This window comes from Oryctolagus cuniculus, chromosome 3 (assembly GCF_964237555.1).
Source record: "Oryctolagus cuniculus chromosome 3, mOryCun1.1, whole genome shotgun sequence".
Lineage (NCBI taxonomy): Eukaryota > Metazoa > Chordata > Mammalia > Lagomorpha > Leporidae > Oryctolagus > Oryctolagus cuniculus.
This window is the reverse complement of record NC_091434.1, coordinates 31637139-31649489: the sequence shown is the minus strand read 5'-3', so window position 1 is coordinate 31649489 and position 12351 is coordinate 31637139.

Below are 12351 nucleotides of genomic sequence, written 5' to 3'. Positions count from 1 at the left end.
GGCCCAAAGCCATCTTTTAAATAAAGTGATTAATAATGCTGACTAAGGTGATTATATTTAATCTTATATATATGTTTAAAAGATTTACTTATTTATTTTGAAAGGCAGAGTTACAGAGAGGCAGAGGCAGAAGCAGAGGCAGAGAGAGAGAGAGAGAGAGAGAGAGAAAGTCTTCCATATGCTGGTTCACTCCCCAGCTGGTCGCAATGGCTGGAGCTGCGCCAATCCAGGGGTCAGGAGCTTCCTCTGGGTTTCCCATGTGGGTGCAGGGGCCCAAGGATTTGGGCCATCTCCATCTACTTTCCCAGGCCATAGCAAAGAACTGGATCAGAAGTGGAGCAACCAGGACTTGAATTGTCACCCATATGGGATGCCGGCACTGAAGGTGGCGGCTTATCCACTGTGTTACAGTGCTGGCCCCTATATTTAACCTTTTAATAAAAGCATTATATTTTGGTAGAGAAAGACTGAATGAGAAATTATTCTGGCCTCTCTTTTTGTTAGCCATACTCACATCTGAGGCCTACACAGTCTTTAGGAGAGCACCATTCACCCGATGGCTTCACTGAGAATTCTAAACAATCTTTCGTATGCTGACAGTTCAAACTCTTTAAGAGTTCGTGTGACCAGCTCACAACCCTGTTTTTTAAGACCCAATATAGTCAGTGCCGTTTGTAGGTGAGCGCTTGAGGATGATGATGAAATATCACCTGGTAAGCACTAATGTGATTACCCAGATTTTTGACTATAGTGTGAAGGCTAAATGAATTAGGACCCTAGAGAAGCATCCTTTAAGTCACATAAATTCATGCAGACTCTGATTCTGATGGATGGAGAAACGAGTAATCCTATGAAGGGGAAGTTAATTATCAGCAACATAAAGTCAGGACATCATTGATTCTGAAAGAAGAAATTTAATGGTAAACATATTTCAGTATCAATTTTTACTCCTTTTAAAGGGTTCCCGTTGGCATTTGTTGTCCTCCAGGGGCGGGATGCCTGTTTTCTCTGGAACCTCATGAGGTTTTGCCTCCCCTACAGATGGGCCTCTCATAAGGGATCCAGAGTCTTCGATAGGACTGCAGACTGGGGGAGGGTGTCCTTGAGAGGGTGTGATGCTGGATGAGGAACTAGTCTTCAGGGAGCTCCAGCATGAGGTCTCTGTTGTTATCTGGTGCAGCCTTTTTCTATGGGGCTGTTCATCTGGAATGAAAAACAGAAGAGAAGAAAGAAGAAATGAGGGCATTATTATGACTTTATAAGATCTTTTTTAACACATAAAGCCTAACTAAAGTTGAATTTGTTCCATGCTTAGGTCACACAAATCAGGAAGCCTGCCTTTGATCAGACACATCAATGCACCTGCAATCCCAGCACTCACCATAATTTGTAGAATAAGATAGCCACTTTCTTCCCACTTCCCAGTGTGCTGATGACTTCCTCTCTGGGCAGGGGCTGGGGCCCTAAGAACCTATGGGCCCCAAAGATCCCTGCTGCTTCTAAGTTTCTAGGTACAGGGCCACTGGTTTTCTCAGAAAACACCTGTAAATAACGGGTACCCTCAATCCCAGTCCCTCCACTAATGCACTCTAACTCTATAGAAAGAGAAACTCAGGGTAGAGGCTTCCCTCATGGTATCCAGCAGATAACCAGTCCCTGGCAGGACTCCCCATGGAATGATAGAGTATGGGTTGGCTCTGGCTCATTTCTTAACCTATGCTACATAACGTTGTAGAATTTGTCCCAACCTCTTGCAAAGCCAATGGCACTCCTAAAGGATCCCTTAAGCAAATAACTTTATTAAGACATATTGGGGACAAACTAAAATACCTAGAAATGAAATATTTGTTCCAGTGGTTGGTGAGAGAGTTAATCTCATCTGCTGACTCCAAAGCCATGGGAATGTCTCTTAAGCCAGAGGTCTGCACGCAAATCCTCTCAGTTGTTTCATCACCTTCTGATGTTGGAGCATCTGGGACCTGGCCTGGGTGGAAAAGAGGGGTGAGTGAAGCTTTCAGGGGCTGCACCAATGCTTGATTGAGGAGCCAGCACTTGCAAACGATACCACTTGTGACCACTGACTGGGCCCGACCTATGGCCTTACTTTCACACTGCTTCCTCTAAAGTTTTTTGTTTGTTACTTTTCGTCACAGTACTATCCACCACTGTGAAGTTGTTGAATAGGTAGTATTTGTGGAGTACACAGTCAGGGAAGCAATGGCGACACACACCCCATGCACTTCTGTACTTTCTGTTACTGCTTCTATAATCTTTGGAAAGTCACTTTCTCTAAGAGATAATGGATTTGGAAGAACATGGTAAGTTGTAAAGTAATACTAATGATTTAACAAATCATATTGTTAAAGAAAAAAAAATCATTCATGACAGTCGTTAAAGATGTTAAAGCACGGGCTGGTGCCGTGGCTCACTTGGTTAATCCTCTGCCTGCGGCACCGGCACCCGTATGGGTGCCGGGTTCTAGTCCCAGTTGCTCCTCTTTTAGTCCAACTTTCTGCTGTGGTCCGGGAGGGCAGTGGAGGATGGCCCAAGTGCTTGGGCCCTGCACCCGCATGGGAGACCAGGAAGAAGCACCTGGCTCCTGGCTTCGGATCGGCACAGCTCCAGCCATTGTGGCCAGTTGGGGAGTGAACCAGCATATGAAAGACTTCTCTGTTTCTCTCTCTCTATCACTGTCTACAACTCTACATGTAAAATAAATAAATTAAAAAAAAAGATGTTAAGGCAGACTTAGATCAAAGGGGATTATGGAAGTAGATAAGGAGACCATTACCGTGGGATCTTGTAGTGGAGAAGAGAGATTGAACTCAATTCCCGCTCCAAGCACGAGTGGTGATTTACAGCCAAGGAGCAGAATCTTACTCAAAGGTAAAGGATTTCCAGCTAAAGTGACTCGAGGGGATTATTGCTGAAGACAGACCATAGTGATCAGATACTAAGGGTGGGACATAGTCACTAAATTAACTTAACAGGATTTTTGCTAACACTGCTTTCTACAAGGATGCAGAGAGAGGTACAAGGGTGGACCTAGTCAAGTAAAAGTCTCAGTGAACCCTGAGTAAAATTTTGGTTTTGTCAATATTTTAATAAATGCTAAAATGATCTTATTTGTAGCCTTGATAGTCAATTAGTAGTATATTTGTGTTTCTGAGCTTTGATGTTGTGTCTGCAGTTTTGCTGATGGTATGGAGACTAAATGTGATCAGTGGATCATTTCATATATTGGAACACTTTGATGTAATTTAGCACAGATCTGTCATTAGGTTATTTTGACATTTGAGTCAAATGATGACTATTGGTTTTTGTGTGTGATACTGAGCAAGGAACCAAGAGGAGAAGTAACGTCTGTGCGGATTGTGCAGTCAGAGCGGATGAAATCATTGAAGTCCACCCACTGCTGGTGGTTGATGGATCTGCCCCAGCACAAAACATCTAATTCTTCCTGTCTACAAAGCAGGACTGCATGTCAGAATGGCAGTTGCACTCATAGAAAGTATTCTGCAATGGAACATGCTGTGCTAATTATCAGCGAAATCCTCCAGAGAACATGTTACTGTGAGTTCATAACAAGCCCCTTCATTCCCACACAACTTAGCACTTAAGCATTGTCTTTCTCAAATATTTTTTTTCTTTTCTAGATTCAGTCTTAACAAAGTTATAAGCTCAAGGATGAGAACCATGTGACATTTTTCTGTTTTTTAGAAATACTTATCAACTAAATGGGTCAATAGAGCCTTGGAAATATAAAAAAAAAAGTTAAACCAATCACAAATTCTATTCCAACAATGACTCTCCTAAAGGCCACCCTGTATGGGTGTTCAGAGATACAGAAGTCACATATATGTAGACACCTGATTTCTCCCACTCATTCCTCACCACATTCACTGGTCCTTTTTTTAAAAAAGATACATTTATTTTATTTATTTGAAAGGCAGAATTACAGAGCAGGGAGGAAGGGAAAGATAAATAGAGAGAGCTTCCATCTGCTGGTTCACTCCCCAAATGGCCACAATGGCTGGGGCTGGGCCAGGCTGAAGCCAGGAATCAGGAACTTCATCCAGGTCTCCCATGGGGGTGCAGGGGCCCAAGCATTTGGGTCATCTTTTGACTACCTTCCCAGGTGCATTAGCAGGGAGCTGGATAGGGAGCAGAGACTTGAACAGGTGCTCATATGGGAATTGTGCCTTGCAGGCAGTGGCTTAATCCATTACATCGCAATGACAAGCTAGTGGTTCTTTGTTTTAAAAATGTTTATTTATTTATTTATTTAAAAGGGTGGAGGTAGAGACATCTTCCATCCATTGATTCATTCCCCAAATGCTCACAACAGCTGAGGCTGGTCCGGGCTGAAGCCGGGAGCCTGGACCTCTATCCAGGTCTCCCTTGTGAGTGTAGGGGCTCAATCAAGTGTTTGGGCCATCATTTGCAGCCCCAGGATGCACAGGATGGCCAAGTTCCAGTAGGAAGCTGGATTGGAAGCTGAGTAGCCTGGACACAAACCAGGCATGCCATATGAGAAGCAGGCATTCCAAGTGGAAGCTTAACTCACTGTGCTTCAAGGCCTACCCCACATTCACTTGTTCTGATACTGTTAGTTCTTTCCTGTCCCTGATGAACCAGGAAGACTAAAGGGAGGTAAAAATAATGTGTGTGGGAGTGGGGAAGGGAGGAGGGAGGTGGAAGGGTTTGCTAGGAAGAGCAAGAACACAACAATCATGCCTGTCAGGTTAAGGTCTTAGGAAATACCCAATGGCTCATGTAGAGAGATTGTAGGGAAGGGTTGGAAAAGAGTAAAAATGGTGGTGGTGGAGAATTGGAGATGACAAGCAGCATTTTTGTGAAAGAAAATAGTGAAAGAGATTTCTAGCCACTTCCTTGCATTGATGGTTGGATCAATGGAATGAGACACTGGGTCTTGTATTCCACAAGACATGACTTGCTACATCTTTGTGTTATCAGCCAGCATATCTTATCCTAGAATTTGAGGGGTAAAGACAGTGCCTGAGCCTTTTATAACAAATATTTGAATATCCAGTTTAACTGAATTTTGAGAAGTATTTTTTTTCTCTCAAAAGTAAATACAAAATTCTTAAAAAGACAGGCCTTTTAAAAAAATATTTTCTTTCTAGAAATTCTTTATTTGAGAGAGAGACAGAGACAGACAGATAGAGAAATCTCACATACTATTTCATTCCCCAAATGCCTGCAACAGCTAAGGCTAGACTGAGGCAACTGCTAGAAGCCAGGAACACAATCCAACTCTCCTACGTGGATGGCAGGAACCCAGTCACTTGAGCCATCACTGTTGCCCCTCCAGATCTGCATTGGTGGAAGCTGGAGTCAAGACCTGGAGCTGGGAATTGAACTGGTACATTCTGATATGGTATGCAAGTGTCTAACTGGCGTCTTAACCCCTAGACTAAATGCCCACGCTGACAGGTCTTGTTTAAGTCAAAAATATTTATTGAACCATTAAAGGTCCTCTAGGAACTTATGTTTAAAATAAGCTTGCATATCAAAATATTTCAATAGATCTAATACTCTGGCTTCTTCCAAAATAAAATTCATTCAGGAGCCATCAAAGTTTCCTTTCCACTCCCAATACAAATGTTTTAGTTCAGAATCTGGGCTTTCCTGTAACATTTGCAGACTTCTTTTCCTGGCTTCCTGGCAACCAGCTGTGTTTTCAGTATATGAATCTTCATATGTGATCATCATTGATGCGGCCCAGCAGAAGGAAGCCACAGTAGCTTTCATTTCTGTCAGTGGATTAAACCCACAGCAAACTTTGCACTCATTTAGCTCATGATGATAAAAATAATAACAGCTCCTAATGATAGCTTACTCTATAACAAGTGCCTAGCATGTGGCCGGCGCCGCGGCTCAATAGGCTAATCCTCCACCTAGCGGCGCTGGCACACCGGGTTCTAGTTCCGGTCAGGGCGCCGGATTCTGTCCCGGTTGCCCCTCTTCCAGGCCAGCTCTCTGCTGTGGCCAGGGAGTGCAGTGGAGGATGGCCCAAGTGCTTGGGCCCTGCACCCCATGGGAGACTAGGAGAGGCACCTGGTTCCTGCCTTCAGATCAGCGCGATGCGCCACCTGCAGTGCGCTGGCCGCGGCAGCCATTGGAGGGTGAACCAATGGCAAAAGGAAGACCTTTCTCTCTCTCTCTCTCTCTCTCACTGTCCACTCTGCCTGTCAAAAAATAAAAATAAAAAAAAAAGTGCCTAGCATGTTCCACACAGTGTACTACGTGTAGTCAACCCAGCACAATTATTAGGACTGCCCCAAATACAGCATTTGAGAGATCTGGACAAAGAGATTAGAGACCTCTTTCCCTCTCCACTGACTACCTTTCACTCTTCCTGCTGCCTCACATGTCCAAGGTCCACCCACATGCCCCTCCCCTGGCAAACAGCTGCCCTTTGGCTACCAGTGGCCTCGGGAGGATAGCTCTCATGAAGACTTAGATCCTAGAAGTGAGCTTGGGTTTACACGGAGGGATTTCTGGAGATCCAGTTTTTAGGGGTATGGGCTACCAGGAGAGGTGTGGACATGTCCCATGCTCCTGCAAACTCCTGCCCATGGGAAAGAGTTCAGCTAGATGAGGCAAGAGTGAGCTTCTCTGAATAACCCAGGCTAGGGATTCTGATAGACCAGGTCTAATTGCAGTAGTGGTCCCTCTGGAGAAATAAATCCAGAAAGGTACCCACCGCTAGTGAGTGGAGGAACTAGGAATTGAAATCAATTCTATTTGCTGTTAAGACCCAGGATAATTGCCTCTTCATACATCAATGGTCTATTTAGATGCTATCTTTTCAGATGTGCATATTGTATCTTTTCTCATAGTCAATCAAATTTCATACTTTTTAAGAAATGTCCACAAGGCATAAAACCCAAATAGCCTGCTATGTCGCTACCAACCCTGAGAATCTTTGGCTATAACAGGAGTTCTAGTAAATTCTAGTGAATTGATCAACTGGTTTCTTAATCTCACTCTAAGAGCTCAGTATTTAACTGAGTGTGAAGGACTTTGTAATTCTTGGTTCACCTCTTTGTGTGTAATCTTCTTCTTTTTTTGACAGGCAGAGTGGACAGTGAGAGAGAGAGACAGAGAGAAAGGTCTTTCTTTACTGTTGGTTCACCCCCCAGTGGCTGCTGTGGTCGGCACGCTGCGGCCAGCGCACCGGGCTGATCCAAAGCCAGGAGCCAGGTGCTTCTCCTGGTCTCCCATGCGGGTGCAGGGCCCAAGCACTTGGCTCATCCTCCACTGCACTCCTGGGCCACAGCAGAGAGCTGGACTGGAAGAGGGGCAACCGAGACAGAATCTGGCGCCCCGACTGGGACTAGAACCCGGTGTGCCGGCGCCACAGGCAGAGGATTAGCCTATTGAGCTGTGGTGCCAGCCTGTGTGTAATCTTCTAAGGCAGCAGTAATGGATGATTGTCAAAAGGATATCAAAGATGTTCACATCTCCTTTCATTAGAGAAAATTTCTAGAAGCAGGTTATTTATTTTCACCTTCTTTTCTTATAATATCCACACACATAGCACAACTAGCACAAAACTGTTAAAAAGGTAATTCCAATTTGTTGACTGCTACCATATGCTGGCTTATTTATAGAAGACATTTTATTTATTCTCCATGCAAATGTGAAAGTGGAAAACCTGAGGCTGAGGAGTATCATGAACTTGCTCAAGATCACACAGCCAGTAGGCAGTCCTGCCAGAACCCAAGTCCATGAACCTGAAAGCATACATCAGTAACCATTGACATACCCATCTGAAACCCAATATTCTCAACCTGTCAGAGCTAGGAGGAAACTTGGAGCTCATCTTGTCCACATTCCTCATTTTATAGAGGGGGACACTTGGACTTGGCTTTGTTAGATAAAACGTAGTTTTCTAAACCTATCTATTCACTCAGATTAAAACAAAACAAAACTTCAAGCTAACAAAATTATTTTCAGTGAGACATATCACATACTTTTCCCTTGTTTATTAAAATAGAACTCATATTTTGTTACTCACCTGAGTACAACATAGAAGGACCTAGGTTAGCAGCACCAAAATCACAAATCTAAATACTTGGTGTTGGCGAGAGTACAAACTTTTTGATAATATGTATAACCTCTTCCTATTCATGATTTATCCTGTATGTTTCTTCAACAGGAGGAATTCTGTTTAAAATAGATCTTCATTATTTAATTGTGAGCAGGGCATTAATTAAAAAAAAAAAAAAAACAGCTTTACTGGGGCTGGCATTGTGGTGTAATAGGTTAAGCTGCTGACTATAAAGCCAGCATCCAGTATGGGTGCCGGGTTGAGTCCCAGCTGCTCCATTTCCAGTCCAGCTCTCTGCTAATGTTCCTGGGAAAGCAGCAGAGGAGAGTCCAAATACTTGGGCCCCTGCATGTATGCGGGAGACCTGGATGAAATTCTGGGCTCCTGGCTTCAGTCTGGCCCAGCTAGCTCCAGCCATTGTGGCCATTTGGGGAGTGAACCAGCAGATGGAATCTCTCTCTCTCTCTCTTTCTCTCTCTCTCTCTGTGTCCCTCTCTCTCTGTGACTCTGGCTTTCAAATAAAAAAAAGAGACAGCTTTATTGAGATATAATTCCCAAACAGTCCATGCATGTAAAGCATACAATTCTGTGGTTTCAATGTATGTACAGATAAGTACGTTCGTTGCTACAGTCAACTTTAGAACATGTTCATCACCATAAGGAAAAAGCCTGTACTCTTTAGCAATCACTCCTTTACCATCCGTTGCCCAATCCCTGAGCAATCACACATCTGCTTACTGTCTGCAGATTTGCTCATCCTGGGTATTTTACATATATGAAATCATATAATATATGGTCTTATGTGACTGGCTTCTTTTAGGTTTATTCATGTTGTAGCATGTAATAGTGCTTTTTTATTGAAAAATATTTTTCATTATTTATTTTGAAAGTTGGAGTTACTGAGAGGCAAAAACAGAGATAGGCCGGCACTGCGGCTCACTAGGCTAATCCTCCACCTGTGGCGACTGCACCCCGGGTTCTAGTCCCGGTTGGGGCGCAGGATTCTGTCCCGGTTGCTTCTCTTCCAGTCCAGCTCTCTGCTGTGGCCCGGGAAGTGCAGTGGAGGATGGCCCAGGTCCTTGGGCCCTGCACCCGTATGGGAGACCAGGAGGAAGCACCTGGCTCCTGGCTTCAGATAGGCGCAGCGTGCCGGCTGCAACGCGCTGGCTGTAGTGGCCACTTGGGGGAGAACCAATGGAAAAAGGAAGACCTTTCTCTCTCTCTCTCTCTCTCTCTCTCACTGTCTAACTCTGCCTGTCAAAAACAAAACAAAACAAAACAAAACAAAACAAAACAAAAAACAGAGAGACAGAGAGATCTTCCACTTCCTGTTTCACTCCCAAGATGGCTGCAATGGCCAGGGTTGGGCCAGACTGAAGCCAGGAGCCAAGAGCTTCTAGGTCTCCCATGGCAGAGCCCCAAACACTTCCACTGCTTTTCCCAGGTCATTAACAGGAAGCAGGATTGGAAGTGGAACATTCAGGACATGAACTGGCCCCCATGTAGTCAACAGCTTTACCTGAAATGACACAATACTGGCCTTGCCTTCTTCCTTTTATGGCCAAGTAATATTCCATTGCATATCACATTTTGTTTATCCAGTAATCCATGGACTTTTGACGTTTGGGTTGTTTGTTCCTTTTGGCTATTGTGAATAGTGCTGTTATGAACATCCGTCTATAAATTTTTGCTTCAACATCTTTCTTCCTTCCTTCCTTTCTTTCTTTCTTTCTTTCTTTCTTTCTTTCTTTCTTTCTTTCTTTCTTTCTTTCTTTCTTTCTTTCTTTCTTTTCTTTCTTTCTTTCTTTCTTTCTTTCTTTCTTTCTTTCTTTCTTTCTTTCTTTCTTTCTTTCTTTCTTTCTTAGAAATCCGTTTATTTATTTGAAAGTCAGAGTTACACAGAGAGAGGAGAGAGAGAGAGGTCTTCCATCTGCTGGTTCACTCCCCAATTGGCTGCAACAACTGGAGCTGCACTGATCCAAAGCCAGGAGCCGGGAGCTTTCTCAGGGTCTTCCCATATGGGTGCAGAGGCCCAAGGACTTGGGCCATTCTCCACTGCTTTCCCAGGTCATAGCAGAGTGCTAGATTGGAAGTGGAGCAGCTGGGACTTGAACTGACACCCATATGGGATGCTGCCATTGCTAGTGATGGCTTTACTCGCTACACCACAGCACCAGCCCCAACACTTTCTCTTTTAAAAAATATTTATTTATATGAAAAGCATAGAGACAGAGCTAGAGAGAGCTCTCCTGTCTACTGGTTCACTCCCCAAATGTCCATAACAATTGGGACTGGGCCAAGCCAAAGTCAGGAGTGGGAACTCAGTCCAGGTCTCCTACATGGATGGCAGGGACCCAACTAGTTGGCATCCCCTGTTGCCTATCAAGGTATACATTAGGAGGAAGCTGGAACTGGGGGGATAGGAGTGAATCTGGGACTCAAACCAAAACAATTCAATGTGGGATGCAGGTGTCCAAAGCAGTGGCTTAACTGCTTGGCCAAATGCTCACCACTAATGCTTTTTTTTTTTTAAATTTATTTTACAGGTAGAGATATAGATAGTGAGAGAGAGAGATAGAGAGAAAGGTCTTCCTTCTGTTGGTTCACCCCCCCTCCCCAAATGGCCACTACAGCTGGTGCTGCGCCAATCCAAAGCCAGGAGCCAGGTGCTTTTTCCTGGTCTCCCATGCGGGTGCAGGAGCCCAAGGACCTGGGCCATCCTCCACTGCACTCCTGGGCCACAGCAGAGAGCTGGACTGGCAGAGGAGTAACCGGGACTAGAACCTGGCGTCCAAAAGGGATGCCGGCGCTGCAGGCAGAGCATTAACCAAGTGAGCCATGGCACCAGTCCCTGCCACTAATGCTTTCTTGACAGTGTCCCTTCATGCATACAATTTTAAAATTTTGATGAAGTACAATTTATTCTTTTGTTGCATGTGCTTTTGGTGTCGTGGGTAAGAAATCATTGTCTAGGGGCCAACACTTTGGCATAGCAGGTTAAGCTGTGCCCATAGTGTAGGCATCCCACATGGGCGCCAGTTCAAGTCCTGGCTGCTCCACTTCTGATCCAGATCTCTGCTATGGCTTGGGAAAGCAGTAGAAGATGGCCAATTCTTTGAAGAAGCTCCTGGCTTCAGATTGGCCCAACTCCAGCCATTGCTGCCATTTGGGGAGTGAACCAACAGATTGAAGACTTCTCTCTCTCTTTCTGCCTCTCTGTAACTCTGCCTTTCAAATAAATAAATAAATCTTAAAAAAAATCATTGTCTAATAAAAGGTTACAAAACTATGTCTATGTTTTCTCCAAGAGTTTTATAGTTTGAATTCTTACATTTAGGTCTTTGATCCATTTTGAGTTTTTTTCTTTCTTTTTTTTAAAGATTCATTTTATTTATTTGAAAGACTTACAGAGAGAGAGGTAGAAAGAGAGAGACAGAGACAGACAGACAGACAGACACACACACACACAGAAAGAGAGAGAGAGAGAGAGAGAGAGAGAGAGAGGTCTTCCATCCACTGGTTCACTCCCCAAATGGCCACAATGGCTGGAGCTGAGCCCATCAGAAGCCAGGAGCCAGGAGCTTCTTCTGGGTCTCCCACTTGGGTGCAGGGACCCAAAGGCTTGGGCCATCCTCTGCTGCTTTCCCAGTCACATTAGCAGGGAGCTGGATTGGAAGAGGAGTAACCAGGACTTGAACTGGCACGCATATGGGATGCCAGCACTGCAGGCTGGGGCTTTAACCTGCTGTGCCACAGCTCTGGCCCTGTGAGTTAATTTTTATATAGGTGTGTGGAGTCTAGCTTCATTCTTTTGCATATACTCAGTGTGCCCAGCATCATTTGTTGAAAAAAATTATTCTTCCCCTATTGAATGGTAGTCGCATCCTTGTCCAAAATTAGTTGAACATGGACACTTGGTTTACTTCTGAATCTTTGATTCTATTTCACTCATCTGTATGTCTAACCTGTTGCTCCCCCTCTTCGTGGAGGAACGACACAGGACCCTGCGCTGTTCTTTTGTCTGCTCGGCCCTCCCCGGGTTTGCTGCTGGTTCTTCCCGGGTTGGCTACCGACCCTTCCACCTCCGTGGAAGGGCGGTTCCCCCTGGCCACTTTCCCCACTTCCGCAGGGGAGCGGCACACCGCCGGCCGGCTCTCTCGGGGGCTGCACAGGTGTTCCTTCAGATAGATGTTCCCCTTAGATGTTCCTGGTGCATGTTGTCTCTCTCCTCCTTTATAGTCCTCTCCACCAATCCGTGCTCTGCTACCCAC